The sequence below is a fragment of the Monodelphis domestica genome, chromosome 8 (assembly GCF_027887165.1).
Source record: "Monodelphis domestica isolate mMonDom1 chromosome 8, mMonDom1.pri, whole genome shotgun sequence".
NCBI lineage: Eukaryota > Metazoa > Chordata > Mammalia > Didelphimorphia > Didelphidae > Monodelphis > Monodelphis domestica.
The window spans coordinates 216,390,266-216,407,997 of record NC_077234.1 but is presented as its reverse complement, the minus strand read 5'-3'; the positions used below and the strand labels follow the sequence as shown (position 1 = coordinate 216,407,997).

The following is a 17,732-nucleotide window of genomic DNA, read 5'->3' as shown; positions in this document are numbered from 1 at the left end:
GTCTTGCCAAAGTAAAAAAAGGATTTTAAATGAGACCAGTGACAGATGATGTATCTGTTGACAAGAATAGGAGACTACAAATAAGCTGATTAAGTCTTTTGCTCCAACTAATCAAAATTATTTAAGTTTCAAAGCAACTGTGATCTGTTAGGTGAGAATGTATTGAGATTTATGAAATCAATAATTTCTTTAATAATGAAACAACCAACATTTTATACATGTATACTTAAATTTAAAGATTTCATTAAACAAGCATAGATGAACTTAAATAATTGAAATAAAAATATTTTCTTCATGTTTTATAAGACATGTGTAAATTTAGGTACATAAATGTTTTCTTGCTCAAGCATTTCAGTCATGTCCAACTCTTCATGACCCCATTTGGTTTTCTTGGCAAAGATATTGGCATGATTTACCACTTCCTTCTCCAGCTCATTTTACAAATAAGGAAACTGAAAAAACTCTGGGTTAAGGGACCTGCTCAGGGTCACAGAGCTAGTAAGTTTCTGAGCTTAAATTTGAATTTATAACAATGAATCTTTCTGACTCCACGCTCTATTCACTGTGCTACCTAGCTGCTTTAGAGAGGAAATATGTCATAAACATAAATATTTTGATGATTTAGATGGAATATATGTATAGAGTGAATATGTTTCTGAAAATATGCATGTATACAGGCATATTAAGTTTATATAAGTTACAAAAGTATATAAACTATCATTCATCAACATGCAAGAAAAGGCCTAAAATGTACCATCCTAGAGTATAAGAAAAAAAGGTGGACAGTTTGTATGCTAAAATTTGGATAATGGATCTAAATCAAAGTGCTTTGTTTGGGCGGGGATGGATTATTGAATATTTTGGCACAGTATTTATTTGGGGGACGAGAAAAGAGTATCGCAAAATTAAAAGGCTTAGGTGGGGAACTAATTATAATGTTCAAAGCAGGACTCTTATTTTCAAAAAAGAAATTTTATTTTCCCAATTACATGTAATAATAATTTTTCATGCTTTCCAAATTTATAAGATTCAAATTGCCTCCCTCTCTACCTTCCTGTCCCCCTCTCAGAGATGGTAAGCAATTTGATCTGGGTTATACCATACAATGGTACATAATGTACCATCAAGCAAAGCATACCTCCATATTGATCATTATAAGAGGATACTCAAATAAAACCAAAACCCCCAAATACATAAAACAGTGAAAGATAGTGTACTCTGATCTGCATTCCGATTCCAACAATTCTTCTTCTTGAGGGCCATAGTATACCTTGTCATAAGTCCTTCAGAACTGTCCTGGTTCATTATACTGCTGAGAGCAGCTGAGTCATTCATAATAGATTATCATACAATATTGCTATTACTATGTACAATGTTCTCCTGATTCTACATTATCATATACCACAATTTGTTCAGCCATTCTCCAATTGATCAACATCCCCTCAATTTCCAATTCTTTGCCAACACAAAAAGAGCTTCTATGAAAATTTTTGAACAAGTAGTTCCTTTCCCTATTTTATGTTCTCCTTGGGATATAGACACAGTAGTAATATTACAGGATCAAAGTATAAAAGCAATACCCATATTCAAGAAAGTATTGCCACCAGCCTTGATCTTATTTTTTTAGCAGCCTATTTTCTTCCTTCTTATCTTTCCAATTCAACTTAAATCATTTCTCCCTCCTACCAGCACTGCAAATCTTAGTCACTTTACAGAGTCTTTTCTCCTTCCCAGGCCATCATCCTGCTCCAGCATTGTTTTCCCCCTTTAAATTTCCTCCTTTAAAAAAAACCTTTGATTCTGTAACTAACTTGTTCAAGTTGTTGTTGTTGTTTAAACTTTATCTTCTGTCTTAGAATCAAAACTATGTATTGGTTTCAAGGTAGAAGGGTGTTAACTGCTAGGCAATGGGGGTTAAGTAACTTGCCTCCAGTCACACGTCCAGGAAGTGTGAGGTCAAATTTGAACACGTGGTCTCCTATTTCTAGCCCTGGCTTTCAATCCACTGAGTTACCTACCTGCTCTCCTAATCTATTTTGGTTTTAACTTTCTTATGCTCTTAAATAACTTACTCCTTTGCCATGTTGCTACTCACTCTTTTTCCAAACCCTGAACTTGAATTAATCTCACATTTTTTTTTTCCGAGTTTCGTGGTGTGAAAATAGAAGAAAGTCATAAAAATATGCCCTTTGCCCACTAACAATCCTTATTGCTGATTGTCAGTATTTTTACTTGTCCTTTATTGACTCATTTTCACTTTTCTTAATGTAGTCGAGGAATACCTCCTCTTTTCTTTATTTGTATTTGCTTAAGATAAAGTTGTGGACTTGCTTGTCTTTGCTTCAGACAAAGATGAGGATTGACCTTCGCCCATCTTGGGACCAAGGATGGAACAGTAAACAAGAAGACTGCGGGATAACATTTATGAAGGGTAAATTGCGATTAGGTGGGCGCCTATCCCCTCCTCTGTCCCTCTTCCCTTTGTTTGTATTTGCATTAAAGGAAGAATGTAGGCTGACCTTCGAACACCTGACTATCCCTTGATCAAGATTAGGGTTTCTGGAATGTAGAGTTGTACATTCCTGTAGGTTTTTTGTCTAAGTAGTCTTTGCCTATAAAAGTTCTGTGTGAAGCAAATAAAATTGGCACTATTTCTCTCTGTTCATATAGTGTCCATCTCTTCTTTTGTTACTCTTCATTTTCGTTACATTTTTCGTTACAGGATGTCACAGGACTGGCCGACCCTGTGGATGAGTCTTGTAAGCCATAGAGTCTTACAAATGGCTGCCCGGACAGGGACTTTCATTCGTAACCCCGATTCCTTTGCTGGTCAAAGGATGACAAAGAGTTAACAGCTTTTGCCCCGAGACTGCAGCTCGGATGGGCAGAAGAATTGAACAGAGAGAGTGCAGTATTTGTGGGCCTCCTCTGTTCCCCAACTTTTTCTCTCTTTCGCTTTTTAGTTTAAGCTGTCCCCTATTAGGGACTCCCTTCCCCCCATTCTTTTCTTTTCTTGGAACCCTTCCTTCGGTTCTCTTTGGAGAACCCCCTACGCTGTGTGCTGGTCATGCAGTTTCAATGCTATGGAGATCCCCTCGGTGGTGAGTATACAAGATACTCTAAGGGTGAGAGGGAAATTGTATTTTTTCTTTAGAATGGATCCTAAAAGACTGATTTTTTCCTTTCAAAGCATGCTTGTCACAATGTTGTGTGTTTCTGTTTTTTGTTGTCTTTGTCAAAGTCTCATCTCTGTGTATTCTTAAATTGGACACACAAAAAGAAAGAATATAAAATGGGATAGTTTCAAGATTGAACTTGTCTGTCAAAAATCCTCAGCAGAGGACAAAAGCAAATACCTGTTCAATGATTTTTTCCTCTTTCTTCCTTTGGATGGGCCCCCAAAGGAGCGAAAAAGAGAAAAATTCAGAGCAGAAAAAGGGAGATTTTTACTCCACAATTAGAGGCTATTTTTCACTTAAGATTAATCCTATGGTTTGATGTATGCAATTTGGGAGGATTGTTAATGATTTTGATATGACCTAAATTTAATTTCGTGCAACTATTTGTCAGTTAAATGTGAAATATTAATCAGATTTTATTGAGCACAACAAAACTCCTGGTTAGAAGTTTGTTTTATTAAATATTGCTATACATAATGGTTTCAGTGAATTTGAGAATTGTCTAAATGTGGCTGATAGCCAGACTGACACAGAGAGGGAATATTTTATTCTATAAGGACAAAAAATTGCACTGGCTACTTTATATATGTAAAAGTCATCCTGTTGTTGAGAAGAACTTATTCTAGAAATTAAATTTGGGATTTTTTCAAATCAGATTTATTTTAATGCATGTGCTGTCAGGAATAGTAACAAGAAATCATATGACACACAAGAAGTTTAAGTAATTAATCTGTTCATGGAATTTTATAATACTAGTATTAAGAATTTGGTATTTTGCAAGAGAGAATTTCTAAATGATGTTTTTGATCAAGGTTATATGAATTGTTTTTAAATGTGAAAAATGCATAGGAAAGAATTTGTAATCTAGAGATGAACATGTATGTATTCAGATACCGAATGCTGGAAATTAGTGATGCTGAGTGAATACAGAATATGTATGCATTTGTATTATGAAGAGAATTCAGTTTTCCACCTAAATAGGTTAAGGGTATATGATATACAAACTGTATGTCCTTAACAAGACAAATTTAACCAGCCCTGAAATCAAGAGGGCTTGTCATGAAGATTGAATACAATTCCATATAATGCCTTTCCTCTACTTACAATAATGGTAAAGAGGGGAAGCCAGAAGAAATAATGAAGTAGTCCCAATAAGAGAAAATAATTAATTGAAGTAGATAAGGGAGATTTATCCCTTCCTAAGTTTTTTTTAGGAAACAGACCCAGCCCCCTCCCCCTCAGGAGGTCAAACAGTTTTGGCAGGCTGGAAAAAAAAAAAGACTCTAATTAGCTGAAGGATAAGAATTAGGAAGGTCAGGTAACAAAAGGAACTTCAGGAATATCAAAGAGGTCCGGCTGGAATGCCAGGTAACATATAGCTAACTAGGGATGTGATTAAGTAACTGTGAAAGTAACCAGCCTCTGAGGACAAACCTAAGGATCTCTGACCTCACATAACTATGTTTGTGATCAAACTATGTTTGACTGTCAAATAAGAATCTTTATGTGAAGGGAAATAACTTTATATCTTATAACCTATCTATATAAATTTATAATTTAATTTGGAGGTGTCTGGATTCGTTTTATGAAGTGTTCCACTGCAATAAGAATAATGAATAGAGATACTAACTGATATTCTTAAATTCTAGTATGAATTAGATATAATTGTAATAATGTTGATGGAATTTAATGAGGAATATAGCAATATTTTAGGCTAAACGAAAACTAAATTGTAGGTTTTATTCTACTTTAGACAGGTTTTGAGGAGTGCATGTAAATGCTTTGTACTTCAGTTTGGTTAAACACTGAAACATTGCTAAAGGACTTAATCAAAGTTATTTGGGAGTTGTGGAGTTTAAACTAAAATCCACTGAGAGTAAATTATTATGAAAAAGGTTTGATAAATTCAATATTATAGTAAGCTCACTTGTTAAAGAAGGATGGGACAAGGCTGTTAAGTAATAAATCTAAATTGAGCCAAGGAGCCTTAGGATCAATTGCTCAGAAGCTATTAACCCCTTCCTTGCACACAGGAAGGAGAAAGAAGTTCCACACTAATACTTATGAACTGCAATAGGGATCTCAAAGAGTTAACAACCTCTGTGTGATAGAACTTAAGATAAGTGTATTTTAATTGTAGATTCAGAGGTTTTAAGACACTCAAACAAACAAACTTTGCCAGGCCTGGTCTGACCAAGTAGCTTGTTTGAAGCTGTGAATTTTAGTGCAAACATTCCATGTCCAGAATGATAAGATTATTCAGCCAACAATATGTAGCTTCAGCCCTTCATTCTGTAAGACTACACCTTCCTGCTCTGTACATCGTCCATTATATGGATGATATTCTTATCATGGCTGAAGATGAATCTCAAATAAGCAAGTGCTATCTATAGTCAATTGGAAATTACCTTGCAAAAATACCATTTAGCTATTACTCAAGAAAAGATTCACAAAACAAGTCCCGTCCTCTATCTAGGGGCTCAGTTATAGGCAACATCTGTTATGCTTCAAAAATACAATTAAGAAAGGACTGCTTTTAATGATTATCAGAAATTGTTAGGTGATATCAATTGTGTCAGGCAATATTCATTTCTTACTACAACTGAATTACAACCTTTATTCAAAATACTGGAAGGGAGCTCTGACTTGAATTCCCCTGGAACGTTGACACCGGAGGCCTCTCTTGCTTTAGAGATAGTAGAAGATAACCATTATCAGCCTCAATTAGCCGTGGAAGTGACTATTTTTGCAACTTTAATGTTACCAACAGGTGCCTTAACTGAGAAACAAAGAGTCATTGAATGGTTACATCTAAAAAGCAAAACGGGAAAGGCTTTACAGAGTTATGACTGTCTTATGGCTCAATTAATATGGAAAGGCATAAAACATGTGGTCTCAGGTTTAGGAGAGTATCCTCATGAAGTCCAGGTACCCATTGCTAAAGATATACTACAGAAATATTTAGTCTTTACTGTTAGTGTACCCCATTGCTATTACACCTACACTCCACAAGGCTTATTTTCTTTTTTGTCACAACATCCTATTGTTTTTCCTCATATTCTAAGAGATTGTCCGGTATCAGGACCTAATATTTGTGTTGATGCAAATGCTAATTACAAGACAGGAGTATACAAGGAAGGTAGTTCACCTGTCATTTTTACCACTCCTTATTCTTCTACCCAACAAAATGAATTAACAGCTATTTTACTAGTTTTTTGGTTACTTCAGGAGCCTTTCAACCTTATAATGGACTCTAAATATGTTTTTCAGTTCTTGCAGGGTATAGAAAAAGCTGTTATCAGATCTACTCAAAGCAATGTACAAATGTAAATTACAAACTGTCATATGACAAAGGATACATCCAGTATGTCATGCATGTACACAGTCATACCACTCTGCCTGGACCTATTTTTAAAGGAAATGATATCATAGATCAAGCTTTGATTGCTCAATGTTATCTAACTGATATACAATTAGCTGAGGAATCACATCATAGATTTCACCAAAATAGTAATGCTTTATGCCAAATGTTCCAACTCACTAAAGATCAAGCCAAAAGTATTGTTAAAAAGTGTCCTAATTGTGTTAAATGACTGGTCCCCCCAGAACATTTAAAACAGATAATGGACCTGATTATACTTCCAAACAATTTTTTCTTTTTTGCCACACTTGGGCTATTCACCTCACAGGTATCAGATCTTAAAAAACATTTCTTTTAAAACAAAAAGGGGGAGACAGCATCCCACATTAATGATTGGCAATAGCTATATATACTATAAATAATTTGATCTTTACTTCCAATAATATATCCAGAGATGAAAATTTTTTCTCTGCATTTTCTTATGAATGAAATTCAGGCACCACTCCTGTGCTCCCTGCCCCAGAACAAAAACTTGGCATGTGGAAAGATGATAATCAAACTTGGCAAGGACCACCCAGTAAAGACAGAGTATGGCTCCCTCCCTGCTGAGTTTGAGAAATTGACCATAAAGAGAAGGACTAGGAGAGGGCGCAAGAAGCCTCGAAAGGAGACTTGACAACATCTCCATAAGATACTGACTCTTCTGCTTCTATTCCAGAATTTAAGTGCAGCTACTGGAGTACAGAGATGGTCTTTGGGGAACAACCATCTTGGGTAGAGTATGTCAGCATAGGACACACTTTACCAGAAGTCATCTTATATACAAAAACTAACTGATATTCCTGGCATTTACCATTTTGAGAGACAAGCTAAGGACAACAATCAGGCCAACAATTTGTTTGTGCCTTTCAATTGGACTGGACTAGTTGAGGCACCCCCAGTGTGCCTCGCAGGAGACTATCCTGCATGCCTGCCCCTCAGATCTCTGCAGGTGCATTATTATGGTCATCCTGACCTGTCAGACTCTTTCTGGATAGGACCTTATCGTGTAGATAAAAGGGAAAAATATGAAGATTATGGCCAACTGCAATATCTAGGTTGGCTAGGGGAATCTTGTGATAGTATTTGGGGACAAGAAAGACCTATTTGTCCATATGTGATGGGATATGAACAAAGAGACACTGTTAATATGCCCTTGCTGTCATGTAGATTTAAAAGGGCATCATGTATTCATTGGAAAAATATGATTTGGATGTATTGGCATAACAACACAAGGTGTACTGGAAAGAAATTGGATTCTTATAAATTTCATGATTGTTTTATAGGATACAGCTCACCTTTGTGGGTGATGCCCCCAGAGCTAATTGGTTACATTTTGCTAATTTCACACAGATTTTGACTGATTATGGAAAGATAGCCCCAGCATTGGATAAAGTAAATATGTCTCATTATGTTAATGTTACTTATAATGGAAAAGTCCAAAATCCAGTAACTAGAAGTGTTACATTAGGCATTCAAGGTAAACACTCAGGGGGGTGGTATCACTCACCGGCAGATAGAGCAATGGAATAATTGTCTCAACTAATCAGCCCTAAGAAAAGAAGATGTATTTCTTGCTTAGTTTTAGGAATTTAGTTTTAGGCTCTTATAGCCACCATAACAGCTACAACTGTCAGTAGTGTTTCTCTAGTAAAAAATGTAGCTAATGTGCAGACCCTGGAACATGATGCAGAATACTTACATGGGCTAGCACAGAATGTAACCCAGGTTTTACACTTGCAGCAGGATATTAATACAAGGGTTTTCTATGCTTTACAACAAATATCTAAAGATGTATTGTTATTTACCAATCAAGTAGAAATTTTAGCTATCAAGGGTAAATTAAGGTGTGATTATCGCTATTCAGCCTTTTGCCTTCTTCCTGTTAAAGCTAACACGTCTGATGCATTCGAAAAAATTAGAAATGATCTACAAGGTCTTTGGTTAAAGAGTAACATCTCAGAGGACATCCAACAATTGAACCATATCATTGATGAGATGGATAACTCTTTAGCTGAGGACCTTCGCCCGGAACATATCGCTGATTGGTTATACAATTGGATTAAGTCAGGCCAAAGTTGGCTATCCCCTTTGGCTCAAATGAGTATAACCATATTAACCTTCATATTGTTCATAGTTATCTTAGTGGTCCTTCTTCCCTGTCTGTTCCAACTCCTTTTGTCTAGCTTGGGCAAAATTGGCCGAATCTTGGCTCTCCACAGAAGTCTTCTGCAAAACAAATAGGGGGAATTGTAGTCGAGGAATACCTCCTCTTTTCTTTATTTGTATTTGCTTAAGATAAAGTTGTGGACTTGCTTGTCTTTGCTTCAGACAAAGATGAGGATTGACCTTCGCCCATCTTGGGACCAAGGATGGAACAGTAAACAAGAAGACTGCGGGATAACATTTATGAAGGGTAAATTGTGATTAGGTGGGCGCCTATCCCCTCGTCTGTCCCTCTTCCCTTTGTTTGTATTTGCATTAAAGGAAGAATGTAGGCTGACCTTCGAACACCTGACTATCCCTTGATCAAGATTAGGGTTTCTGGAATGTAGAGTTGTACATTCCTGTAGGTTTTTTGTCTAAGTAGTCTTTGCCTATAAAAGTTCTGTGTGAAGCAAATAAAATTGGCACTATTTCTCTCTTTTCATATAGTGTCCATCTCTTCTTTTGTTACTCTTCATTTTTCGTTACCCCAAACAGGATGTCACAGGACTGGCCGACCCTGTGGATGAGTCTTGTAAGCCGTAGAGTCTTACATCTTAACTTCTGTGTCAAACCTCTTCTCTCTGCACAATCCCATCTGCTCATTCTCTCAGCAAGAGATTTCACCAATTATTTCCCTAAAAAGGAGTCCATCAGTCAAAAGTTCTCACTATTTTCCAACTCTACAATGACAAGTCATTGCAAAATTACCCTTTTCTTGCTTTCCTTTAGGTTTAGAGGAAAAGGTATCCCCTTGACCCTGAAATACCAGCCCCTTTACTTGACTTTACCCCTTTGTGATTTTCCTGGTAATTTGCCTATTTCCTGAATTTTCTGTCTTTCCTTATTATTTGTCTTTTGGCTCTTTTCCAATTGCTCAAAAATGTGCCTCTAATCCTTAAATAAAATCACCTCATTCTACCATCCCCTCAAGCTATTGCTTTATAAAAGGTATCCTAATTTCCCTTTCTCAGTCAAATTCAATCAAAAGTTATTTACAGTAAGCCTTCTTTTACCTCCTTCTAGTTTCTCAGATCTCATTGCTAATTACAACTGATTTCTCAGTTATCAATTATTACTAAATATCATGCCTCAGTCCTTATGCCTTTTGGCTTCTGTATCATTTGACTTTGGACTTCATAGCCACATGAGGGTACATCAATAGATGATAATGCACAAAGACAATCGTTATTCTTGGCTTCCGAGAGACTACTACTATATCATTTGACTCTATTAATCACTTCTATTTCCTAGATGCCATCTTTTCCCTGGATTTCCATCACTGTTATCTTTCCTGATTCTCTTCCTACATTTCTGGCATCTTTTCAAACTCTTTTGTAATATTATTTTCCTGATTTGCCCACTATGCATATGTGTAACATGGTGCTCTGTCTTGGGTCAACTTATTCATATCTCTATATACTCTCTATCACTGATCTCACCAATTCCTGTATATTGAACTATCATGAAAATGTTAATGACCTCAGGATTTCTATTTTTAATCGTGATCTTTTTGCCGATATTCTACTCTTGGATTACCAACTACCTATTGTGGAAGCTAGATGGCATCATGTATAGACTGCTGAGATTGGAGTCAGGAAGACCAAGCTCAAATATTGCTTTAGATATTAACTAGCTATGAAATCCTTAGAAAGTCACTTAACCTTGGTCTGCCTCAGCTTTCTCAACTATCAAATAATAATAATAATAACAACAGCAACAACCCCTAAGGGGTAATTGTTTTGATAAAATGAAATAATATTTGCAAAGTACTTAGTACAATTCCTGGCACAGAGTTGGTGCTTAATTAATGCTTCCTCCTCTCTATTCTCTTATAGAACATCCCCAACTAAATATCTTATGCAAATCTTAAATATAATTTAAGTATAATGATATAATAATAAAAGTATAATTATTATCCATTCAATTCAAAGAGATAACTTTTTTAATTCTCCATTTCTCTTTTTTTTTTAACACTTATGATCCCCCTTAAAATCAGTACTATGTATTGGGTCTAAGGCAAAAGAGAGGTAAGGCTAGGCAATGGGGGTTAAATGACTTGCCCAGGGACACACAGCTAAAAAATGTCTGAGGCCAGATTTGAACCTAGTGACTCCTGTATCTAAGCCTTGCTCTCAATCCACTGACCTACCTAGTTGCCCCTTTATTTCTTTATTTCTTCCAAAGGCATCATTATACTGTCAGTCACTGAGATATACAACTTTAACCTCATTCTTGACTTTCTCTCTTACTAACTCTGTTAGATTAAAATTAATATCTCCAAGTTCTTATTTTCCATAAAGTTTATTAATAATCACTTGAAATAGAAAAGGTAGATGAGCACAAATTTAAAGTTTTTTCTTACTCTAAGTCTGACCATATGTAGCTCATCCTGCAGGATCCTCCATCCTTCTCTCCTGCATGCTCAGGGAAGTAGTCCCCTGGTAGGCTCCACCTACACCCTTTTGTTTACATTCATAGACACAGCACTGGCATGTGAAAAATGGGATGAACCTGGTCTGCAATCCAGGAGGGGGAGGGGATGAAATTCCCTCTACACAACCCTTTACATCCAACCACTTGCGAATTTTTATCATTTATATCCCCACATTATCTCTTGCATCCAATCTCTTCTCTTCATTCGGATATCCATCACTCTAACTGAGGCCTTCATTATAAATCTGCTGGATTATTGAATTAGCTTCCTAAGTGGTTTGAATGCCTTTTCTCCCTTTAAGTCTCCAATACATAATCCACAAAGATTGTTATTATCATTCATTTATTCAGTTGTGTCCAACTCTCTGTGACTCTTTTGCCTTCCACCATCTCCCAAAATCTGTCAAAGTCATGTTCCTTACTTCCATGACACTCTCTATCCACCTCATCTTCTGCCATCACCTTCTTTTGCCTTCAGTCTTTCCTAGCATATCTTTTTCCAATAAATCTCTTCTTATGTGACCCAAGTGTTTCATCTTCAACCTAAATATTTGTTCTTCCCATGTATAGTCAGAATTGAATTCTTTAATTATTGACTAATTTGTTTTACTTGATGTCCAATGAGATAATCAAAAGTCTTCTTCAACATCATAACTTGAAAGCATCAATTCTGTGGCACTTGGCTTTCCAAACTCTCACAGCCATATGTTAATAATGGAAGAAACCATAGCTTTGTCTATCCACACAGAAGTCTATATATAGCATGGTATGAATACACTTCACTATTTTCATTCAAGGTCTGGTAATTATTATTGAGGTGAATTTTTACCACTAATTTTTCCAAGACATTTAAAATTTAAAGAACTGCTGGGCAACACATGACCAAAATCATTAATAGCAGCATTTTTTTTTCTTATTTTTGCAAAGAGTTGGAAAACATGAGTATCAATTGATTAATATTCATCAGTTGAGGAATAACTAAACAAATTATAGTATATGCAGATAATGGAATATTATTAAGTCAACAGAAAAGAAATTTGAATTTCAATGAAGACTGAGGTGAACCAATTCAGAGTTAAGTGAGAAAAAATATTTTTTAATACAAGAGCAAACACAATGTGAAAAAAAAATCTATGAAACATTTAAGAACTCTGCTAAGGTCAATGATCAGTCATGTCTATTGAAAACTAATGAAAAATCATGCTTCTCAACTTTTAGCAGAGAAGTAATTGACTTTTTAGTAAAGAACTGAGGTACTGAATGAGACACATTTTAAGATATGGATGGGACAGTGTGTAGATTTATTTACTTGGCCATTCTTTTACTATAAAAAAAAGAATTTTTTTTTCAGAAGGAGGTGAGTGTTGTCTGAGATAGTGGGTAGCTAGTGTTAGTAGTGCATAGGAAAGAAGAAAAGAAATAAAGGCATCTCATTCAGGTATGAAATATACACAGAAGGGTCAAAAAGAAGTTCAGAAAAGGACACAGACAATTAAGAAAATATTCATACTTTTGCCTTAATTTGATATATTCTTTTAAAAGAAAGCTATATAGAATAGAGATTTACACTCTTGAATATCATCCTTTTCTCTGCTCTTTGTTAGTGGAATTTTCAAAAATTGGAAACTATCTTTTATGTGAGAATTATGATGAAATGGAAAGGCAAGCATGGGAGTAAATGATCAGATAAAGCTCCAAAGGGCTTGCAGCAAGTGGGCCAGAAATGTAGTCTAGAATTCCATCTTACTACTCTCACTGTTCAGTCAATTGGCTGCTGACTCTCTGAGAAAGACAACTGAGAGCTTATTTGATATACTTAGACATAGTTATATAGGTTTGTAGTAAAACTCCTTCCACCTCTGGAGCTGAGACACAGGTTGTAGCAAAGAGGAGGTTTTTGGCAAGATGATAACATATCTTATATATTTAGCACAGAGCTAAAACATGGCCTATCTGATCCTCCCTGATGGAGTTCAATCCTTCCCACTCCCTTTGCCTTATCCATAACTAGACTAGAGAGGCAATGGAACAAAGAGGGTCAAAGGAACAAAGACTTCAATTCTACCAAGGATAGTCCACCCCATTATTCCTCAAATGTTGTTAAAAGATGTTTGTAGCCCATTAGAATTGTTCCAGGCTATGCCCAAAGGGCTTTAAAAGACTGTCTGCCCTTTGATCCAGCCATACCACTGCTGGGTTTATACCCCAAAGAGATCAAAAGGAAAAAAAGACTTATACAAGAAAGACTTATACATAGACACACTCTTTGTGGTGGCAAAAAAAAAATGGAAAATGAGGGGATGCCCTTCACTTGGGGAATGGCTGAACAAATTGTGGTACATGTTGGTGGTGGAATACTATTGTGCTCAAAGAAATAATGAACAGAAGAAAAACATTTACTTGATCACATGGTTCGAAGGGGACATGATTGGGGATGTAGACACTAAACAATCACCCTAGTGCAAATATCAATAATATGGAAATAGGTCTTGATCAATGATACATGTAAAACTGAGAGGAGGAGGGAGGGAAAGAACATGAATCATGTAACCATGGAAAAATATTATAAATTAATTAATTAAATAAAATTCTTCAAAAAAAAAAAAAGAATTGTTCCAAGGCATGAAAAAGAACATTATATCTTAAGAACAGGAAAGAACTACAGAAGCTACCTAGTCAGACTCATACCTGAACAGTAAAATCTTGGAAAAGCATTTATCTAGCATTCACTTGAAGACCACTGATGATAAAGAATTAACAACATTTCCATAGAAAGCATTTCACTTTCAGACAGCTCTATCTGAATAAGCTTTTCATCTTCCTATATCAAATGGAAATTTGATTCTTCAAATTCTATCATTTTTCTGAATCCTGGGATCAAACACAACAATTTCCCTCCCTCTTCAACATGAAAATCTTTCAAATGCTTTGAAAGCTACTAAATGGTAACAAATTATTCTCTTCTCCATGTTACAAAGATGCCATGAAATTCTCTGGGTACATGCAAGGATATAGTCACTTCCAAAGGCTTTGTTCCACCTGTTTATGGAATCAGGTGAAAATTAACCTCTTCACTAACCAACTAACTTCTTGGTCCTATATATTCACCTTTGTGATGATGTTTTTTGCCTGGGTCATACAATTGCTCAAACTGTTCTTCTTTCTTAAGACCCAACTTGTGGCAAGGTCTTTCCATAAAGAGATGGCATCTTTTAACAGGATATTGTTGCAAAACTAAAATACAATGTCTATTGGATGAGAATATAGATATATAAAACTACTGTCTGTTACACATGTGTGAATATTTAACTTAATCACACCGACTGTTGAATAAAGGAAATAAATATATGCCAACATAGTACATATATCTGCACATATTATATACATATATGTGTACATATATATTTATAATTATTTCAGAATGTTCCTTGCTTCGTTGTTTTGGGTAGTAAAAGAAATAGGGAGTTTATAAGATGAAATTAAGTTAATATAAATAATTTTAGAGCATTTGATAAAATTTAATTATAGCTTAGAAAAGATAAGTCTGCTTCATTATCAAAGTTCTAGTGAAATTGATATAACATCTTTTTAAAAGTCTAAGAATTTGTTTAAGTATACTAGTTTATGTCAGTCAAAGGCAATTTTCTTTAATTATTTTCATTAGAGCCAATGTGGTGTTTACCCAGCAATTATCTTAGCATCACTTTTCAATTTGTGGAATTAAACTTTATAATATGTATTTATAACATTGAATTATATGAAAGGAAAGGATAAGATCTTACTATTACTATTAGGCATTATAAAATTGGCTTAATTTTTTTCAAAAGATTTTATGAAAATAGCTCAATTCTATGGTATATCAAATAATTTAATCAGCCTTCTTTATATGTAAAGGAGATAATAAATAATAGCAGCCACCTCCCAAGGCTCTTGAAGGTATAAAATAATTCTAAAATGCTTAGTGTAGCGAATACTGTAATAAATGTAACTCTTGGTTTGGGGTTAAATAATATTCCAAATGATAACATGAATGGTTCTCTCATAAGGATAAGTTTAGGTTTTATTCAACTGCATTGTTGAAATTTTACTTAAGAAGTTTAGCATTACATTTTAAAACAGACAAAAGCATGATATTCTTCAGAATTTTTGTTTTTCATGTATTGCAGAATTTTGGTGGATATCAAATATGATTTGAAACACAAAATCTCTTTTAATTAGAATATCTTCTTAAATGCATACTGTTATGTAAATTTTCTTAAATTATTATGAATTATTGTTAGAGATGCTACTTTTTAGTTATTAAATGAATGTGATAATTTTTTAATTTTTAATAATTAAGCACATTTTGTTTTAAAATGTAGAATTCTTACAACTTAATAAGAAGTTTAAGGACTCCATTCCTAGCCAGAGTTGTGATCTAAATTTCTTATTGTGCTTAGGTAAAGTTCTAATATCTTGAATTCATGGAAGAACTTAAACTATCAAAATGTAAAACAGTGAATGGCTAACTCTGAAATAGCCTAAATTAATATCATTTGGTTAAAAAAGTTTTATATCATATGAATTAAACTGCTAAAAGATAGCAAGAATGTTTAAAAATTATTAAATATCCAATGGGCTTTAATTTTCTCTAATCTAGTCACCTAAAGGGAAAGAATTCAGTCTTATTATTTATAACTGTCTAGTAATGAATTGAGTGTTTTAAAAAAATAACTGCAAAATTAAAACCTAAACATTCTAAATACTACAGATAGAAAACTTTTGAACTTTTTAAAAAGGTAATCTTTGTGGCCTAGAAAAAAAAAGTCTGGTGTGTGATAAGTACTATATAAGTGAGATATTATCATTTCTTTAATTGACTTTAATTACTTCATACTGGATAGTTCTATCCTAGATTTTAGATGTTATTGGATGTGTAGTAAAATACAAAAGGAAACAATGAATGATTTTGTCTATAACATTTTTTAAAAATGCATTTCATTGAAGTATTGCCATCTGACTAATAATGTTTCATGTTTTAAATACATGATATTTAATGTAAAATTTTCTCATATTCTGAAAGCCGAAAAAACTTATTAAGGCAAGTTACTTCCCTTTTTAATCTGAATGTTGTTAGATTATACATTTCCTAGTACTTAATATTACAATATGTTTGAAAACTGCTAATTTTAATAGTGCATATTTAAATTAGAAAATAATAACAACTCACTGTTGAGATGAGGAAGTAGCCACATCTTAGGAGATCCTTATCTGTGAAGGAATTTAGGAATTCCTACTTGATATAAGTTTCCAGTTATAGCCAGCCCTGTTGAGAGCATGTTGTGAAACTATAGTACTGCAATTTAAGGAACTAGAACCTCTCTGAAGCAAGATGCAAAGTTTTAGCAGTTAAAGTTTAAATAATAACTGCGGGTCATCAGAGATCATTTACAAAATCATTCAGTTACATCTGTTAATAATTAACATTTAGTGAAGTTTCATTTTTTTAACTAACTACTCCAGTTTGTGTAAACTAATGTTCAATATATTTGTGAAAAGTCTAGAATGTGGTATTTGTGGTATTTGTACTGCTTGTCCAACTTATCCAACATTAAACAACTTGCCTCTTAACAATTTTCTGTGGTAGTTGCCTTTAACATTCCTATATTGATTTCATATGTATGTCTCAGTCTCATCACTATAAAGTCTCTCTTCATCTTGCTCAATAGGTTAAAATTTTTTCTATAACTTAAAACTCCTGTTGGCAAGTTGTCCTCTGAAGCTCACCTAAAGCTGTCAAATGTAGTTCCCTTATCTTTATCCTTTCTACAAGGCTGAAAAAGGGTGAGTTGCAGCTCTAAATCTTAAAAACTATCACATATTTATTTAGATAAGCTTTAGAACATATATGTGCTTGATGAATCTTGCCTGCAACAACCAAACTGAATAAATAAAAACCTTGTTAAAAATACTGTATGAATTTAAACTAATATGGTTTATAATTACTGACAAGGGTACATAATACAGTAGGTCCTCTACCTCTATCTAGGATACTTTCCAAGACATTCCATATATGTCTGAAATCATGAATGAAAGTGAACACCTTCTGACACCACATATATGTTCTCTCTGCCCCTGCTCATGCCCTTCAGCTTGGTACCTATGGCCTCTCATTTCCACATCCCCTCCCCACCAAAAAAAAAAGAAAGAAAGAAAAGTAAAAGCAGAAGAGACTGTTGTTTGGGGTAGACTACTGGCACAGACAGATTTCCTACACTTTGCAGGCAGACTTCCAGCACTTCATGAGTGGATCTCCAATACTTCCTGTTAAATAAGGATAACTGAAACTGGAAAGCAAAATCACAGATAAAGGGGTTTTACTTTTGCTGTTTAAGGAGGAAACTTGTGGAACTTTACTTAGATACAATTCTGAGTTTTCATTTATTTATTTATTTTTATTTCTAGTATTTCTATAAACAAATCTAATAATCCACCATTCCAGGGACTTGCCTTTGGGAGAAAGTTCAGAGGGC

At 34.5% G+C, this 17,732-nt stretch overlaps 1 protein-coding gene across 4 annotated transcripts in view; it reads right to left on the bottom strand.

Annotated features, from left to right (window-relative positions):
• LOC100009995 (arylsulfatase F) overlaps positions 1-16,594 on the bottom strand; it is an 80,586-nt gene extending 63,992 nt beyond the window's left edge. For all 4 annotated transcript variants that reach the window (XM_016424805.2, XM_007500980.3, XM_016424806.2 and 1 more), the window contains exon 1: positions 16,430-16,594. The gene's annotated coding sequence lies outside the window, so the exon portion shown is untranslated. The remainder of the gene's footprint in view (positions 1-16,429) is intronic.
• Between the last annotated feature and the right edge of the window lie 1,138 nt (positions 16,595-17,732).